Source organism: Peromyscus leucopus, chromosome 15, assembly GCF_004664715.2.
Source record: "Peromyscus leucopus breed LL Stock chromosome 15, UCI_PerLeu_2.1, whole genome shotgun sequence".
NCBI lineage: Eukaryota > Metazoa > Chordata > Mammalia > Rodentia > Cricetidae > Peromyscus > Peromyscus leucopus.
Genome location: NC_051076.1, coordinates 85,428,374 through 85,449,680, shown reverse-complemented (window position 1 = coordinate 85,449,680; position 21,307 = coordinate 85,428,374).

Below are 21,307 nucleotides of genomic sequence, written 5' to 3'. Positions count from 1 at the left end.
CAAAAAATATTTACATTAAAAATTTATGAAGGCACCATGTCCATCATCCATAACCAAACTACCCATGTCCTCCCAGATCTAGTCTAGTGGATACCCCTGGCCATTCTAACCAAACTACCCATGTCCTCCCAGATCTAGTCTAGTGGTTACTCCTGGCCATTCTAACCAAACTACCCATGTCCTCCCAGATGTAGTCTAGTGGTTACCCCTGGCCATTCTATCCTTCTTTCAGTGCAACCTGCCAGGTCTGGCCTGTCTCCCACAGCCAGTGCCCTGGCATACTCTGCCCACCCATGTTTGTACATCAACCAAGCTTAAAGCTCTGAAGGGTCCCATACCCAATGCCCCAGCCTAGTCTGACCATCTGTGCTTGTGAAATAGCCATGCTATAGACCTAAACCAGGGCTAGAGTACGTGAAGGCACCCATGAGTCCCAGACTTCCTATGTTATACTCCAGGGTGTAGCCTGGAGAGTACCTCTGACTTCCTCATCTACACCTTTTCAGAAACCCACCAAATTTACCACTGATCCTGCAACTGGTGCGTCAGCCTAGTCTGGGCTTCCTTGTCTTCATTCTGAAGGAGTTCTAGGCTTGGACTAGGACCCTCCCTATCATCCAAACCAGAGGGCCATCACATATGACATCAGGGATTTTTTTGGCAACTAAACTAAACAGAACATTCACTTTTTAAAAACAAAAACAAAACCTATGGTGGGGGTTGGAGAAATGGGTCAGTGGTGAGGTATACTTATTGTTGTTCAAGAAAACCTGGGTTCAGTTCCCAGCCACCCCCACTCCAGGGCATCTCACAGTCATCTGTAACACCAGGTCCAGTGGCTCTGATACCTTCTTTTGATCTCTGTTGGCAACAAGTATTATGTTGTATAGGTCCATAAATGCAGACTAAACACTTTATAAACATAGAATAAAATAAATACATCTAAAAGAAAAAAGAAAAAGAAAGCAATGATTAAGTGTGTTTTCAAAAGGACAGATGGATACCTCTCATATACATGAGAAAAATTAAGATTTTCAAAGCTGTGAAATATCATTAATTCTAGTTTATGTGATAAAAATTAAGCATGCACAAGGACTAAAGAATGAAACATGTTTGCAATTAATGTTTCTGTGCTAATGTAAAAACATACAACCTTCTATAAATTTTACATTTGAAACAACAACAAAACATAATATGCAATGAACTAATGATAGTATTTGTTTACCCCTCATACTTTAACTTGAAAACCATTTTTGAATGAAATAGTAATACTTTATATGGTTGTATTTAAACATGAAAACTAAACATAAACTTTCTTAAAACCCAGCCCCTCCAAGAGCTTCTGTGTGCATATTGGGAACAATATTCACATCCGGGTCCTCTGCTATACAGCGTCTAAAGCCGCTTGATGTGGTCACACATTAACTGCACCCCACTTTCCTGTCCAGTATCTCTGTGAACACTGTCAAAGAGTCTAAAGTCCTGCTCCTCTACCTGTGTCATATAGTGTAGGACACATATTAACTAAGCCTGCTTCTTCATGGTGAAGAAACTCTCCCTCTCTTGGGAATCTGTAAGACTAGAAGACTCCAGCCTTTTTTTTTTTTTTTGGTTTTTCCAAGACAGGGTTTCTCTGTGTAGCTTTGCGCCTTTCCTGGGACTCACTTGGTAGTCCAGGCTGGCCTCGAACTCACAGAGATCCGCCTGGCTCTGCCTCCCGAGTGCTGGGATTAAAGGCGTGCGCCACCACCGCCCGGCTGACTCCAGCCTTTTTTATGGTAGTGAAAATTCTTGCTTCAAAGCCATACTGTAACAGTAGTTGATACATTAATAACTCACTTGCAAGAAAGAAATTTGATTCAACATCTCCTTCTTGAAGCCACTTTTCTCATTCTGCCTCCCCCAAATCTAACAGCCTCTTGTTAGAAGTTCATCTTACCATGAACATTTTGATTATTGAGATCTTGTGGACAGAGTTAAATTCTTACCTGATATTGTTGACTGGAGACAAAATTCTGAACAATACACTGTCTTATGCTTCAATGAAAATTTGGATGCACTTTTTAAGTTTCCTTCAAAAACAGAAATAATGTTCTTCATAGTTTACCTTTGGTTATATTTTTATTTGTGTAAATATGAGTGCCTTCTACCCTAGACCATTTTATCTCATGAAATCATTGTTTAAAGCTGAATGATTTCTATTCTATTGTGAGACCATCCGTATGTTCATACTAAAGCAAGCTGTCTATGCATCTTGAATTTTTTTCTACTGGCTACTTGTGACACAAAGTTATAATTTGCACAAAACATAAAAGAATAAAAGAATGAACAGTTATAGCAAGATTTACCAGTCTCCAGTTCTACTCTTGAATCTGCCAATTAGTAGTAAAATTAACCTGAATAGTTTTCTCATCCATGGTGTGCATGGCATGTAGTGTGTGTGTGTGTGTTCAAACACATACAAATGTGTTTACTAAATAAACATCTACCCATTACAAGTCTGTAACTTAGGAGCCTAAGGTATATCTAAGCTGAAGAAATGTGTTATCTAAGCTAAAGAAATATCCAACACTTGAAGGATAAGACGCATCACAGTGGCAATTTAAGGATGATACTTGCCCTCCTTCTTTCTTCTTTGCTAAAAAGTACTTAGGTTTTTCTCTTGAATGTAGCAATGAATTTGTTTATTCTAAAACATGCATAACATTTTTCTTGCAGTTTAGAACAGAGCAGAATAGTGCTGTGGAAAAAAGTAAAAGAATAGGAGATTTGAAGGATGAGAAAAGTAATAGAGATGAGCATTTCCAATTATAGAAGCTGTGTATTACAGTCACATGCTCATAGGTGCTATAGAACTACTTCCCTTCTTCCCCTTCAGAAGAAGAGGAAAAGACTAAGAGGAAAACACTAAGGTAGTTTGAAAAATTCATAGATTTTAATATTTTGTATTTATCAAAAGTTGTGTGTGTGTGTGTGTGTGTGTGAGAGAGAGAGAGAGAGAGAGAGAGAGAGAGAGAGAGAGAGAGAGAGAGAGAGAGAGAGAGAATATGGGTATGTATGTTAAATCAAGTTATGACACATAAAGAGTAATCCTGAATAACCATATACTATCTAACCAAGGCTTAAGGACCAAGCATTAGAAAACCCCTTTCAAGCTGTTAGTCAGGAAAGTCCAAGAGACTCTTCAAACAATTTAAGATATTGCTGTTACCCTTTATTGCCTCCTAGAAGATGAAGGTAAGTTGCCATTGATGAAGAAAGATATCATGCACCTTGGACACAAGGGCACAAAAGAATTAGGCTGGACGTTATCAAAATACCTATTTCCTGAAGATTAGATTCAATGATACTGGAAATTACTACATAAGCATTGGAAGAGTGAAAAAAAAAAAAAAAAAAAAAAAAAACAAGTACTATTATGGTGGTATTTTATTTGTACTGAAATGTGATTTTAATTGTATTTTAATAAATAAAGTTGCTTGGGGGTCAGAGCTAATAGCAAGCCATAGCAGAGCTGGGCATTCATGACGCACGTCTTTAATCCCAGCACTTGGTAGGCAGAGCTAGGTAGATCTCTGTATGGTCAAGGATACAGCCAGCATTGGAGACACACACCTTTAATCTCAATACTACAGAAGACCTGGAGGGCTGTACATACAGGCAGTGACGAGGCAGTCATGTGTTTGGGTTTACAATCAATGAGAAGGCAGAACAGAAAGATTATATAAAGACAAACACACAGGAAGTAGGTCCTTTCGGAGAGGTCTCTTGGCTTAAGAGGCTAGCTGCAGCAGGCGGTAAGGCTCTTAGCTCTGATCTCTTAGCTTTCTTCTTTGCATTGGTTCTGTGTTTCTTATTTAATAAGACAGTTGGTTACATCTATATACTATGGTTTTCAGCAAAAAAGAGGCAATTACAGAAAGCTAGAACAAGTAAAAGTAAAGAAAACCACTTACTCTGAAGGTCCAGCTCCAACTGATACATTTACAGCACAACCCCTATAGGAAGCTTGTAAGAGCCAGAGGGCCAGGAAGGGGGCTGTGGGACTGCTGAGTTTTCTAGATATGATGGGAAGCTGCATCCATGAAATTGCACAAATATGACTGACTAAGCAAGACATTAAAAATGAAAATACCTGTTAATATGCAAACATAGTTTGGGAATATCTTATGATGACTCACCCCTAGATGAAGACATACAGAAAATTAATTACTTCAGCTAGAGGGAGTAGTTTTACCCAGGAATGGGTGCCTTAATTGGCTTTTCAATACCATATGATCAGTCCTAATTACATATAGATAAAAGCAGCAATAAGTTGTTTTTACATATTTACTTACATATCTTAATAATAGCTTAAGTAAAATTTAGTTTTGAGCAACTGAGAGGGCATGTAAGGTGTTAGAGAGAGGAGGGAAGAGTTATGTATGCACAGTATGCATATATAACTTTTAACTGGTTTAATTAATAAAAAGAAAACTACTCATATTTATTGAACTGGGTTGGAGTCCAGACGGCTAACAGAGTGAGCCCCTGTCTCATATAACAATAACAACAAGTCCTCCATCAATAACAATATGAAAAGCAAGGCAAAACCAACCACCCAACCAAAATAAAATATAAAAACTACCAATTATCCACTAGAACTAAGGAAATCTTGATAAAGATAAGGACATCTGACTTTTACTTATTCTACTTTTAAAATATGGCTTTGAACACATTTCCAACTTTTTATCTCTGTACCATAAAATCATCACAATAGTAATGCCTAAAATATTAGCTTTCTAAATATGATTTAAAAACTAACTAACTAAATAATAATAATAATAATAATAATTGATTTGTAATAAAATTATAAGATATATTTTCCCTGGATATTTATTTAGGTGAAGTGAGAATAGAAGGCATATATTAGGAAATTGCTTTCAAGATAAATATTCAAATGAATAAATACACGAAATGATGGGAAAAGGCAAATAGATACATGATGGAATTATTTGAGGAAAAGTATTTAATATGAGAGAGGGAGAGTATTCAAGGGATGGTAAATAGAAGGATGACTCAAGGACAAAACACATGATAAAAAGGAATCACAAACAGGCAGAGAGAGACTTACATGTTCATTACTGAGTGAAAGCATCATTGTGAAAACATGGGATATACTTGAGGGAAGTAAGGGAGGGGGAAAGAGAGTACCCTTTTGATGTTAGAGGTGCTGAGCCCACATTATAGGGTACCTTCTTTTTGTGTGATTTGCTGTGCTTGAGTGGAAGTGGGATCACTGTACACAACTGCTGTGGGAAATCTAGGGGGATGAGGTAGGAAGAGGTGTTACAGGCTATTTATACTGTAATATGTTTTCAGTGACTGGAAGATTGAGTGCCAGAGGCCATATATAGCAAGTGGCAACTGATATTTCTGGTGTTGATCAACCAGATGAATAATTTTCTCATGGGGAGTCCCACTTGGAAAAGACTGTGCAGGATGGATTGCTTTTTTCTGTAATTTTTCTAATGTGCCACTACATTTCTTCCCTAAAAACAGCTATGGAGATTTTCCCCACTGCTGCATGTTTATCTCATGAATATATTTCATCTACTGGGAACACATATAGTTGTGTTCTTGGCCAGGAAGATGACTTCTGCTTAAGCTCTATAGTTTTGATGAATAGAAATAATATTGGGATTTTTTTTTTTCATGACTGAGACTGACATAGGGATATAGCAGTGTTCTCAGCTACAAAGGCATCTTTTTTCACATTTGGCTGATTTTAGACCTCAAAACAAATTCAAAACATAGTACTTGCCCCTGCAAATGAAATTCTCAAGGACAGATTCCCAGGAGTCTGTTTATGGCACCAAGGTCAGGCATGAAACAACTTAATAGACATAATTCTCTCAGGAATTGACTCTCTGCATGTACTCCTAAACCTCAGTTTTATAATATAAGCCTCAAGATTCGGCCAACTAACTGTTTATTGCTTAGGTCCTGAATTTCAATGTCACCCTTCATAACGTCTCTCAGGCTACTTGCCTCCTACCTGCACAGCTAAGCATTGCCAGCCAGTCAGTGTGACATGCCAAGCCTAAGAGAATCAGTTTGATTCCTTATATGTATCAGAATGGCTCGTCTCTTATTGTTTACTCATGAAATGCATTGTGACCCTGAAAATCCAACTCATATTTGTCCAGACTTTTTTGGTGTGGAGACAGAAATGTATGTGTAAGCAGAAATGTGTGTGTAGAGGACAGTGAGTGAGAGAGTGAGTGAGTGAGTAAAGAGTGAGTGAATGATGTAGTAGTGTTTGAAGGAAGGTAGGAGAGTAGAGAAAGGAAGTGTGCATAGAAGAGAGATGTGTAGGAGAGAGCTATATGGAAAGATGTGCAATGGTGTAAAGATGTGTGCTGTGTGGAGACAGATTTTCAGAGAGAGATTTTTCAAGACAAAGTATAAAAGAAAATTACCATCAGAAAGTGTGTGTTTCCTTTTTTAACACCCCTCAGATAGAAGAAGTCTAGCCCTCCCTGCATTTGTGGATTTCTTTTCATACCCTGTGTGCAGTCTTGGCTCTTCTAAAGGTCACCAGTCATTGAGAATATCCCTAAAAGCACCAGGAAAAGAGAGAATAAAAGCAGTGTGACTGCCGGGTGGTGGTGGCGCACGCCTTTAACCCCAGCACTCGGGAGGCAGAGCCAGGCAGATCTCTGTGGGTTTGAGGCCAGCCTGGGCTACCAAGTGAGTTCCAGGAAAGGTGCAAAGCTACACAGAGAAACCCTGTCTCGGAAAAAAAAAAAAGAAAAAGAAAAAGAAAAAAGCAGTGTGACATGGCAGCAGTAGGGGAGAATTTACAGCTTTCGTTTCCTGTGAGGAGGATGAGGATTAGTGTGGAACTGCGAGAGTTGTCAGAATTGGCAACATATAAATAAAAATGGCAAGGGATGAATAACGCTAGTAAAATGATGCTTATCTTACACCTATCTGTCCTCAAGCATTGACTGAAATAAAGGAAGTCATTTACTTCAGATATCTACTCAACTAAAGTGTTTATGAAACCATAGTGTTGACATTCTTGGCTTTAGAAACTATATGATTTACAGTTAAAAAATGCTATGGTAAAAGCTGTAGGCAACATCAGTGATCTAGGCTGTGCAGCAAAATTCCAATGTTAGATTATTGCATTGCCCAACATTAACTTCAATATCCCTGCATAGAAGTAGGTGATGGATGTATATGTGTGTTTATACCCCGGAGGAAATTAGTTAACAATTCACAAACTCTAATCCCAAGGGAAACCTGCACCCCAGGTATGTTTATTTAAAATTGGAAGAAATTCTAGAAGAAAAACAAACAACTTTTAAATTGTTCAACATAAATCTTATCCAAAAAGTTTCAATTAACAACAAATGAGACAAATTTTGCATCAATGAAATGAGAACAGATGAACTGCAACAGGTGCTTAGAAAGATAATACAGACATCCCTACACTTGTTTTCAATAGTCTTAAGATGCTTGCAAGCCCTGACACCCAAGCCTGTTCAAAACTGTTTTAAGTCTAGAGATGTGTTAATTTTCAAAACCACATACTCTACATTAGATTAGATAAAATCCTGACATATCCTACCATTAGCTATTTATATTTGTCCAAGTATACAAAGGCAAAGGGACCAATGTCTGCAAGTTTACATGAAGATTTTGTATGCCTTCATTAGAACAAGTCAATGTGAGTTGACAGAAGAAAAAGGAGTATAAGAAACATAAATTACATTGTCTAATAGACAAAGTGTTATATATATATATATATGTTTCTATTCTTGACAGGGCACACTTAACCAGATAAAATGTTCACACAACTGCAATACATTTCCTTTGCTACTTCTGTGGAGCTGAAGCACTGGGGATTTTGACATTGCCGTGGGCATGTCAAGAATACATACATGTTCACTCAATCAGGACAACACTCACTCCCACAGAGAACTCTGGCTTCCTCTGTTAGATCCTACATAAAACAGGATTCTTTTGCACAAGATGAGAAAGCTCAGCTCTCCATTCTTAGGACTATATGTACTGCTCAGAAACTATGTTCCAGGTGTTGCCAAAGGCCTTCATCACCAGGCCTATCTACATCTCTCAGAAATTTTGCTTGAAGATCCAGTGTTATACAACTTTCTGCCTCAATTAGAGGAGCCCATCTTCTCCTGCTTAAGCCTATCTACTTTTTCTTTGTCAACTGTAGGTTTCTAAGCTCCAAATGGGATGTCTACATCCTACCTCTTTATTCCAAGACTCGAGGGCCATCTTAGAAACAGAGAGGAAAGATTGTAAGAGTCAAAAGTAGTGGATGCATGCATCAAAACAGTATTTTCCAGACATAACAGGGCTGCCACACACAGGAACCCAAACACCCTTAACAGTTGGACTCCATGAAGAACAAACAAACCCAGTTTCTAATGTAGCTGGGAGAGAGGGTAATGAAGTCCTGCCTCTGGAAGAAGGGTTATTGGCAAATGTTGCCAGCTGGAATAAGAAGAGTCAATTTTCCTCAAGGTTTTGGCTCCTGAGATGATGATAGTCAAGCTCCAGTGGATGATCTTACATCCAAACACATATAAGCAATACCCAATACATTCAGGATTTGTTTATATGATTGGTTTTTTTTTGTTGTTGTTGTTGTTGTTGTTTTGTAGTATATGAGACAGGAAGGTAAAAGTGCGTGTGTGGTATTGGATGTATTGGAAGGTAGGAAATGGAGATGGATTTGATCAAAACACATTATAAGTGTGTAAAAATTCTCAAAAATAATTAAAAAATAATATGGAGACCAATAGATTTATTTGGCCTTTGTCTTTTTTACATGAATATACATGTGTACACACACAATATAAACATGCATACACTATATACAAGTAAATGAAAAAAATAATACATATAGAAAGCACATATTATCACTAAATAAACATGGTTTCTTATACTAAAAAATAAAAAAATAAAATTCTGATGATATTATAATACTTTTGTAAAATAATTATAAAAATAACATGGAGACCAATAGAATTTATTTGACCTTTGTCTTTTCTTTACATGAATATACATTTATACACACACAATATAAACATGCATACACCATACACAAGTAAGTGAAAAAATAATTGTAAGTAAATTTGTTGCAACTCTGTGGGCTTGGTCCCAGGGTTGGCACCAAAATGTGAGTTTTGTAACTCTGGGGAAAGGTATCCTGACTACTTGGGGAGCCAAGGACAGCTCTGATGGCTGGAAGTGCTCAGGACAGCTCAGCTCTAGAAGGGAAGTTTTTCTGAATGCTTGGGAGAGTCAGGCCTGGAACTGCTTCAGCAGGAAAGGGTATCCTTACTGTTCTGGCTCTACCTGATATGATGGGGATGGCCTCCCTGCAGGATATAGCAATCCTGCTCCTCTCCTTAAGGATACAGCAATCCTCTCCTCTCAGTTAAGGGGGCTTCCTGGCAGAGCTCTGCTTCTCTGAACTAAGATGTTGCTTCTTTTGCTTTACTGTGCAAAAAGGGAAACCCCTGCATTAATGTAGCAATTTCCTCTAGCTCTGGAGAAAAGTATTATTTTTTTCAGCTCTCTCTTGCTCTGTCCACTGAAGGACATCTTAGCAAGGATCTTCTCTATGCCAGTGAATGAAGATCTTCACACCCAAAACTCTTTTGAGAAAGAGATTTATCTGGGAAGGAGGAGTCCAGGAGAGTAGCTGCCTCTACCAGGGTGGAGAGACCAGCCCACAACTGACCAGGCAGGGTAGTTTGTATAGGCTGTCTTGTCTTGGGAGTGAAGTCAACCAGTGATTGGTTAGCTTTCTTCTGCCCAGGGATTGGCCAGTTTTGTGGGCTAGGGACAGAGATGGCCCTGATTTCAGAGCCAAACTGTGTTTCTTTCACTGACCTTTCTTGGCTTTTTGACACTGCCTCTAAGGCCAGGGCACATTTCTTTCATTGACTCTGATTCTAGGGACGGAGAGTGTTATTTTGGCACTAGTTTCAGAGCCAGGGCATGTTTCCTTGGTTCTGGGTTTGGGGATAAAGTGTTCATTTCTCTGGCTCAGTTCCCAAACCCAGGTTGTGTTTTTTTCCCTGGTCCTGGGTCTCAAGGCCAGGGTTCTACTCTCCTGCTCTGTGATCAGTTGGTTTTACAAGTTAGTTGGCCAGGGGCAGAGATGGCTCTGATTTGAACCAAACTGTGCTTCTTTCACTGCCTTATCTGAGCCATCTTCCCCTAGTTATGGGCTCTGGGGTCAGGGTGGGTTTCGTTAGCCAGCCCCTTTTCCCTACATTCATAATACATATATAAAGCACATATAATCACTAAATAAATATGTCCTTACACTAAAAATGGAAAAATAAAATTTTGATGACATCATAATATATTCGTAGTTTAAAATGGCATAGCAAAGACTCCTTTTTTTTTTTTTTGAAAAATTCTGTTTTTCAGAAGTTAACATCGGTAATACTTAGTTGGAGAGTCTATCAAAATATGACTGCAAAATTTTTACAACTCTTATCTATATTAAATTTATCTCAAAATAAAAGTCATGATTTCATGCAATCATTCAAGATGGCGGAGACAAGCAGACGCAGGTAGGCCTGTGGCGGCGGCCCGCGGAGGTGGACAGGCCGGGCGGCGGCCGACGGGGACATTCAGGCTCAGCAACAGCTGGCAGAGACATTCAGGCCCAGCGGAGGCCCACAGAGGTAGACAGGCCCTGCGGCGGAGATAAGCAGACAGAGGTGGACAGGCCCGGCGGTGGCAGCCGACAGAGACATTCAGGCCCGGTGGCAGCCCACAAAGGTGGACGGGCCACATGGCAGAGACAGGCGGACACAGGTCGGGGACCTGCGGAGGTGGACGGGCCCAGTGGCAGCAGCCGACAGGGACATACAGGCCCAGCGGCAACCGGCAGAGACATACAGGCCCGTTGGCGGCCCGCAGAGGCAGACAGACCCAGCGGAAGCTGACAGGGACATACAGGCCTGGCAGTTGAGACAAGTGGACACAGGCGGGCCTGTGGTGGCGGGCCGCTGGGGTGGACAGGCCCCGGGGACGGAGAGGGGAGGACGCAGCTTGGAGCAGGGATGCCCCTGGCCCCAACACCTGGGGAAGAGGCTATCTCAGTGGGTCGGAACTAGGGCGAGTCTGGGTACTCTGTCTGGGGACAACCCAGGGCCCAGCTGCTGATCCTGTGAAACCCAACAACTTGGAGGTGTTGGTGAGACTACCCTGCTCAGCTGAAACCCATCTGGGAGAGGATTCAGATGCCTACAGTTTGAAGTCTGAAGAAACAAGATCAGCTGAGGAGTTGACAAATGAACAAAATGTGACCTGGGAACACAGAAGAAGGCGCTACCCAGCCACTAACCAGATCACCAGAATCATAAGTATATAATTCACCAACTGAAATCAGCTGTCCCTGAAGAAACAGCCCAATAGCACCAATTTAACCAAGAACCCCTACTAAACCAAGACTAAAAATTAGAACAAGAGAGGCACTCTCAGACACAGACACCACCTGCACCGCACAGAGGAAAAGATGAGTAGACGCCAGCGCAAAAATACAGGCAATAACATAAAGACCTATATGGCAACATCAGAACCTAGTGATTCTACACTTGCAAGACCTAAACATACCATGACAGAAGAAACAGAAGAAATCAACCCTAAAAATGACTTTAAGAAGATGATAGAGGCCCTTAAAGAAGAAATAAAACATTTCCTCAATGAGGAAATAAAAACTTTCCTTAAAGAGGAAATGAAAAACCACCTTAAAGAGGAAATAAAAACTTTCCTTAAAGAGGAAATGAAAAACTCTCTTAAAGAGGAAATAAAAACTTCCCTTAAAGAGGAAATGAAAAACTCCTTTAAAGAGGAAATAAAAAACTCCTTTAAAGAAATGGAAGAAAAAACGAACAAAAAATGGGAAGAAATCAAATCAAGCCAAGAAAAAGCAATTAAACAGATGAAAGAAACATTCCAAGATCTGAAAAATGAATTTGAGACAATAAAGAAAACACATGCTGAGGGAATGCTGGAAATAGAAATCCTGACAAAACAAACAGGAACTACAGAAACAAGCATAACCAACCGATTGCAAGAGATGGAACAGAGAATCTCTGATACTGAAGACACGATAGAGAAAATAGATTCGTCAGTCAAAGAAAACACTAAAGACAAAAAAGTCGTAGCACAAAACGTCCAGGAAATTTGGGACACCATGAAAAGACCAAACCTAAGAATAATAGGGATAGAAGAAAGAGAAGAATACCAACTCAAAGGCACAGAAAATATATTCAACAAAATCATAGAAGAAAACTTTCCTAACCTAAAGAAAGAAATACCTATGAAGATACAAGAAGCTTACAGAACACCGAATAGGCTGGATCAAAAAAAAAAGTCCCCTCGCCACATAATAATCAAAACACTAAACACACAGAACAAAGAAAAAATATTAAGAGCCGCAAAGGAAAAAGACCAAGTAACATATAAAGGTAAACCCATCAGAATAACACCAGACTACTCAATAGAGACTATGAAAGCTAGAAGATCATGGACAAATCTCATGCAGACACTAAGAGACCACGGACGCCAACCCAGACTATTATACCCAGCAAAACTCTTAATCACCATGGGTGGAGTAAACAAAATATTCCAGGATAAAACCAGATTTAATCAATACCTGTCTACAAACCCAGCCCTACAGAAAGTACTAGAAGGGAAAATTCAACCCAAAGAAGCTAAACACATCCATGAAAAATCAAGCAATAGATAATCCCACACCAACATACACCACAGAAGGACAACACAACACAACCACAAAAAATAACAGGAATTAACAATCACTGGTCATTAATATCCATCAATATCAATAGTCTCAACTCACCTATAAAAAGACATAGGCTAACAGAATGGATAAGAAAACAGAACCCATCCATCTGCTGCATACAAGAAACACACCTTAACTTCAAAAATAGACACTACCTCCAAGTAAAGGGCTGGGAAAAGGCTTTCCAAGCAAATGGACCTAAGAAACAAGCTGGTGTAGCTATCCTAATATCTAGAGAAAAAGGATGTTTCAAAAGAGAAGAAGTCTTGTGGCAATGCCTCAGTGGTCCAGGTAACTACCAGGACTCGGAAATCCACGACGGAGACTAAGGCAGCAGAGATCTAGAGTGGAGTGCTGAGTTCTGGCAAACAGCTGCATCTTTCTTCCAGTAAGTACCTGGACAGGGCTGATGTGAATTATGTACAGTCCAGATTTTAAGAATCATACTCTCTCAGGGATCTCCACAAACTAGTGGGTGTCTTCCCTCACTGCCCCTATGAGACAGTCTCTGTACGGGAGAGGCCTCACATGACTTTGTCTCTGGTGTTCCTCTGGGGACATCTGTGTGAGAAACTGTATGCTCCAGAACCAGCTCTCGTGTCCTTTGGCCAATGCCGGAGTGTGAAATAGTCCAACGTGGGAAACAAAAGATGATCCCAAATGGGAATCGTGACATTTTTTTTTTTTGGATGATGGTCATGTTCTGTTTTGAAATAACCTCTGTGTATTTCATTTATTTTCTTTTACCTGGCGATCTCTGAGCAGGCTTCAGATTTTGACAGTTGATGAAAGATACGACAAGCATTAATGTGTGGGTGAAATTCTGAGTGAAGTTTTAGTGAAAGTTGGTTGAACTTGGGATTGACTGGGAGGCCAAAGATTTAAAAAGCAAAAGATTCTCTCAAGACACAAGTTGTGTGATAATAGTGTGTTTTGTGTGTGTGAATGAGAATTTGTAAATGTTGAATTCTAGGCTTCGACAATCATTGTCAGTGCAGATCAAGCTGCAAGTATTTTTTCAAATATCTTAAGTTATATTTTCTTTTTCAGAGCTGCTTCTTATTTGGGGCTCCTTTTTTTTTTTTAATTGAGGCGTAATTCATAAAAGGGTATATTGTTTTGATGAGACTTTTTACAACTGTGGCTGGATGTCTTTCTTTAGTCTTCCAAGAAGGGCCATTTTACTTTTTTAGAGTTACTTTTTAAAGTCATGAGGTCAACAACTTGGACTACTACGCATGTAAGTGCTAATGCAAATTATAACCCAAGTTGACCTCCAGCAGCAATTCATTCTATGTTGACAGTGAGAGAACACTTTGCCTGTTAGGATACTGTTACTCGTGGACTGAAATGCTGAAGAAACCCCTCCCCCTATTTTGTTTTTTGCAAAAATCAAGGTATATTCTAGGGTTTCCTGGTTGACCTCAACAGATAAACTGAGATGATAGTCTTAGTTCAGAAATGATCTGAATGTAGATTTACAGTCTACGTGTACAGCTGGCTAAGTGAGATCGCTTTCACAGTTCTGCATGTATCCCATCGGCTCCACATTAGTCACTGAACTCTTAAAACTGGTATTGTAACATTATCACAATGTTTTGCGCCAGTTTTATAAACTTTACAGTACAATATGTGTTCCTTTTCTGAGGCAAACCAAAGGTATATTTCTCAAGGTTCTGCTGCTATCAGCAGCGTTGATGGAGGATTTTTTTATACATTTGTAATAGATAGAAATAAACCAGAAAAAAAAGAAGAAAAAAAAAGTGGTGGAGGAAAAGGTGAACACTGCAAGAATACTCAAAAGAGCTGAGAGTTGCAAACACCAAGAATGGCTTTGCATAGTAAATGGAATAGAACAGCTCTGAACTATAGCTTACTTTTCCTGGTTTGGTCTGACAGAATGATTGAATGCTTTTGTACAAAAATCAGAGCCTTAAAAACAAGGATTTGGTGAGATTGTAAAATGGTGTGCCACTTTGGCAAAACAGTTTGGTGGTTGGTCAAAATGCAAAACATTGTTACTCTGTTACTCAACAATTCTACCCTTAGGAATAAATCCTCAAACTACTGAAAATGTGCACCTATGAAACGTACATGAAAGTTTACAGCAGTGTGTTGCTAATAGTAAAAAAGTTAAAACAACTCAAATAGCTATCGAATACTGGAGAGAAATAAAATGTGGCTTATTCATACAATAGAATATTATTAAGACATAAAAATGAATGAGAAACTGATGGATTAAATGACTTTGGTGAACCTTCATAATTTCATTTGTAGATCTTTCCATTTCTAATTTATAAATACATTTGGGGTTATAAATTATAAATGTACTTCCTCCTGTCAGCATTGTATACTTACTTCTATTTGATGATTTCTGTGTCAAACATTATATGGAAATGTTTCCAAGTATTTTCTGTATTAACTGTGAATGAATAGAACAAAATAAATTGCCTGTGATGGAAAAAAAAAATAAAGCACCATATAGGATCCAGAAAAAAAAAAAAAGTCATGATTTCTTATGTATAGGGTAGATGAGAGAGACAGACAGACAGACAGACAGAGAAACAGAGAGGCAGAGAGATAGAGACAAATACAGAGACACTGAAACAGAAGGTCAGTAGCAGAATTTATATTTTTAAAAAGTCAAGCTTAATGCCAGGCGGTGGTGGTGCACGCCTTTAATCCCAGCACTCGGGAGGCAGAGGCAGGCAGATCTCTGTGAGTTCGAGGCCAGCCTGGTCTCCAAAGCGAGTTCCAGGAAAGGCACAAAGCTACACAGAGAAACCCTGTCTCGAAAAACCAAAAAAAAAAAAAAAAAGTCAAGCTTAAATATCATTAAAAAAGCCCTCATACAAAATACTTATAAAATGTATTTATATAAATGGAATATCAAATGGAAAACAAAGTATAGTCACAAATGTGAAAGTCTGGAATATTTTCAAATGCTAAAATTCATAATTTTGAGAAGGCTATCTGTATGTTCACTGTTTTAAACCATGATTAAATACAACTAGAAGTGAATTTAAGGCAGTGAGTCTCAATCTTCTTAATGCTTCAACCCTTTAATACAGTTTCACATGTTGTGGTGACCCCCAACCAAAAAATTATTATTGCTGCTACTTCATAACTGTGATTTTGCTAATGCTATGAATTGTATGAATTGTCATTTAAATATGTGTGTTTTCTGATGGTTTTAGGTGACCCCTGTGAAAGGGTCACTCTCTTCCCCGTACTGCCAAGGGTAGCACTGTTTGAGAACTGCTGCTTCAGGGAATGAAACAATCAGAACCAAAAGAAATAGAGAATATAGTTGAAGATCATTTGGCACTTAAGCATTCTAATTAACATTCCATTAAAAAGAGAGAGAATAATGAGATTGATTGCTTCAAAAGACCTTAATTCTTGAAAGTGAAGAGGAAGAGAAATGACAGAAATACATATTTTCTTCTTACTGCTTGATGGAGTCATTTCTGTGTCACTGGTAACAAAAGCTTAATGACATAAAGTGGAAAAGCCATCGTTGGACTGTCATTGGATGAAAGACTGTGGTACTAAGTGAAGCTATTAATAGCCAGAAGCTCTGGGGACTAATGGTACTCCACAGATATTTGAGAAGACATTAAAAGTTCTTTATCATAATGAAGTGGAATGCAATTAATTAGTTTCAATGTACTGAACAATGCCATGGTATAAATACCTTTTAATCAGTTGTCAAAGTAGAAGATTTTTGTTCAAACTGTGCTGTTCTCATTGAAATTCACACTCAATAAAGACTAGAAAGGGAAATCAATTAAACCATGTAACAGCTATTTTATTTCCCCTTAAAAAAGAATATTTAGATGTGCCTAAAATTAATAAATTTAGATGACAGCGTTACTTAATTGCTATAATAAGGTATATAAAAATCAAGATTCTCTTGCATAAAATAAAATCTTCAGATATAAGTGTAGACTGCACTCTGATTCAAGGAAACTTCTCTTTGCTGCAGACAGAGACTTTACAGAAAACCATAAAACTGATTTTCTAAAAATTCTATTCTTCCAAAAATACCTACATGGAGTTCACTATATATTGGGCAGTAATCTTGGTATGTGGAATAAATCTATAATTAAAGGTATAATGACAATATTTGAAGCTGGAGATAGATCCAGAGGTGAATCCCTTGCATAGCTTGTTAAATGTCTTCTGTCCCACCCACAGTGTCATATCCAAAGTACAAAAACCCAGTGACTTCCTCAAAGTATATATATATATATATATATATATATATATATATATATATATATATATATATAGTGTAGGGGATTTTTTTAAGTCATGTACAATGAAAACTTCATTGTAAAGTAGTATAAGCTCAAAAACTATTTTTTGAACTTGAAATTTAAAATCTAGGGTGATTGCTATCTAAGCCTTACTTTACATTTGTTTTGAATTTAAGCCCTTGTACTTATATGCCGGATTCAGAAACAAGCACCATAGAATGTAAATATGGCTCCAATTCCTGAGTCATCTCTGTTTTCAGTTTAGATGTACAAATTTTGAAAATTCATTCTCCTAGAAACATTTCTACTGAGAATTTAACTTAGCATTACTGCGTTACATGCCTGTATCTGAATATTTTTTCTTGTCAAGCATGTGGGGCATGGGTTATCTTACTCAGGTATTTTGTGCTATCCCTAGAAGCACACGATGCGGTCAAATAACAATGACCAGGTGTACTGTATTACAAGGAGAGAAAGCCAGAAGATGCTGTGGAGGGGAGAGAAGAGAACAAGTGAGTCCACAGACAATATGCGTAATAACAAACTATTGTTTTATCTGAGCATAGCACACAAATTCATCCATTTCTAATGATAGTCATAAGTCATTTTAAAAATGTCTTTATGTTACTAAACTTTTGCCTTTTTAGGGACAGATGCAAGAATTGTAGAAATATCATAAAACTGAGGGACCAAAACCTTTGTATGGCTGTCAGTCTATCTCTGCCTTTGTGAAAGTGCCTTAAGCAACTAAACACAGGCAAGGAAGGTTCACTTTGGTTTGTGATTTTCATGTTTTTCTTCATTGGCTGGTATGGTTGTTTTGGATTTATGCCTAGACATCATGGTGGAGCAGCTAAGAGAGAAAGGTTTTCACTTCATGTCTAAAAATGAAAAGAAAGTGAAAAACCCTCAAGAGTTCACAACCAGTGGACACCAAAAATGAAAATTCCCAGCATTCCTTGCAGTGTGTCAAGCTGAGGATCAGCCCTTTAATATTTTGGCCTTTGGACACATTCCAGACCCAAACTGCAGCACTGTATGCAAATGTCTCATTTAACTTCAGATATTTAATTATGCAAATGCTTCTTATATAAAAATATACTTCTTGTTTAAAGATTTATTTTTCTTTCAAGGTATGTGAATAAGACTATGTGCATGCCATGCATGTATGGATGAAAGCAGAGGTCAGAAAAGAGTGTCAGATTGCTCAAAGGAGTGAAAGATGATTGGGAGCCAATTTATAAAAATTCAAAAGCAGTAAGCACTGCTGAGCCACCTTTCCAACTGCAGAAACTGTTTCTTAACTTAGTGAGTTAAGACTGAGGATGTTCTCTAAAAGAAAAAAAAAAAAAACATCAGAGAGAAAAAGAGAAAGAGAGACAGGGTACACTTACAGGATAGTCAGCATTTATCTGCACCCAGGTTACCACTGTTTTCACTCTGTCTGTAGCCTCCTGAAGCAGCTTTAGCTGCACCTACTGCTCAGGCATTTTGCCACCAAGGTTCTGTGCCCAGGAGACAATTCACAACCCCTCTTTGTTCTTTATTTATAGAGTTCTTACTCCCCTTCCCTTACCCAGCAAAGAGATTGCGTCTGTTCTTTGAAGTCATCACCTGTGAGTTACCTCAGAAATTCCATCATGCTCTTACAATTGTTGATTATTATATCATTAATTTTCCATATTAATGCTCTTCTATTTTAAGACAGAAAGTATTGTTTGTCTCTCCTTAACTATATAAACTCTTAAGTTATAGGAGGGAATTGAAAATTAAGAATTTCTACCAAGAATCATAAACAATCTAGAGGTTTGAAAGCATGACATTCACATCCCACCATTCTGTATGGATCTTAAAGTAATGTAGAAGTGTGATAATAAGTCAATATGATTATACAATTTGTGGTTAATACTTTATAAAAGCCAACATAAATTTGCTATAATTTAACCAATAATTTTTGTACTTTAAAGATTATTTAGATGAATTACAACTGAATGCGCTGTTTGCATGTGTGTGTGCATGTGTGCTTGTGTGTGTTCTTAAAATTTTTTAGAATCAAAATGTCAATTAAAATACAATTGTATTTCACTATATTTAAATAATATACCACAGAATCACATCATCATATTGATAACATAAGTGTATGATGATGTCTTTGGAAGCATCAAAGAGAATTTTGTTATCAGTGTCCTGAAGAATACACAGGATTTTAGTGACATACACATCTCAAATATTCCAAGAAAAATGATGACTGTGAAATGCAAGAAGTGGACATAGGTGATATTAGATTTACAGAGTTTGTCATACTTCTGTATGTAGGTACAATAAACATAAAACTTAATCTTTTTACTTCTGTTTTAGGAACTTTTTGACTTTCAATATGCTTTTCTTTTAGAGATTTTGGAGAAGCAAACCATGGCTATGTTTTCTAGGGATAGTCAGAGTGTTTATACATGAAAATTTTCTACTTCGAAATTCTTTAATGCAGTAATCATATTGAATACCTACACTATGTTAATTCTCTAATAAAGAGAAATTTAAGTAGTTTACAAGTGATATTTTTCTCTAAAAGTCTGAAATATGGAATTTTCATAGATTTTTTTTCCTTCAAAATATTTGCCATTTACTTTTTACCCTGAATTTCTTGGAAATGTATGCTTAAACTTATCATCCCCCAGAGAAGGTGAATAGAGAAAAAAATTCACAAAATTTCAATTTATTGGGGATCTCATTGTGTCTTCCATTAATCAAAACCTTATAATTCAGCAGCATGTATAATGTACAGCAGAAACATGGAAGAATTAATTTCTTGTTTAATCTTAAGATAGTCAAAAGCAATGGTTAGAAAGTATGTTTAATCTTCAATGTATCCTCTTTGTCTCCACCCAATCCAAAATTTTGAGATTGATCCTAGGCTTTGAGTGAGTAGATAATGAAATTAATTTATTTTAGTTTAGGTTTCTACCAATGTCATAACAAATGACCACAATGTATTGGCTTAAATAACACAGACACTATTCCTTGCAGAAATCATTCTATGATAAACTGACTGACATGTAGCTAAACCTTGACCATAAATAGAGCTGAAATATTATTTCTGACATGCTAGTAGAACTATTCTCTTATGTTTTCAAGCATCCAAATGCCACTACCATTTTTTTCCCTTTGGTTCTTGAACTCCTGTTTCCATCTTCAAAAGGAAATCCAAACATGAAACTTATTACCAATGCTTCTTCCCTTAATACAGAAACCTGAGACCCATTGGTTTCACTAACATAGTTTACAATGATGTTTCTATTTTAAGACAATCTGATTCAGTATCATCTGTAACTTCAATTGCAATATTTGTAAATGTGTCTATTTAAAGTTTCTGTCCATTAGTATTCAGACTTGTTTGGGAGGCTGCTATTTTGATTGACCAAAATGATATCACAACAATGGTCTGGAAGGTGTAGCTAGAGTTTTCCTGCCTTGCCCACAGTCAGGACAAACCTTTGTCACCCGCCAGTCCCACAGCCGCTCAAACCTGACCAAGTAAACACAGAGACTTATATTGCTTACAAACTGTATGGCCGTGGCAGGCTTCTTGCTAACTGTTCTTGTATCTTAAATTAATCCATTTCCATAAATCTATACCTTGCCACGTGGCTTGTGGCTTAACGGCATCTTCACATGCTTCTTGTCATGGCAGTGGCTGGCAGTGTCTCCTTCTGCCTTCCTGTTCTCTCTATTCTCCTCTCTGTTAGTCCCACCTATACTTCCTGCCTAGCCACTCGTCAATCAGTGTTTTATTTATTGACCAATCAGAGTAATTTGACATACAGACCATCCCACAGCAAGAAGGCTTTTTCAGGACTCAAAAAAACATCCGACATCTCATCTTTCCAGTAAAATGAGATGCAAAAGGTTAGTATCTGGGGCTACAGATTCAAAAGGTAACAAGCATATTGTTTTTTGTTTTGTTTTGTTTTTTCTCCTGAAGTCACTTAGCATTCTCATGTAAATAGGTTAGAAGGCTTTTACCCCTCCCATTGAAATTCACTTGACTTTATTTCTTCTACTTGATAAAAATTGTCCTCTGTTTTCTGACATGAAATGTATGCCATCTGAATTGTTGAATAACACTTGAATATTAGGGGGTAGGGAGGTAGCTAAGTGGATTGAGTATTTGCCCCACAAGCACAAAACCCTGAGTTAA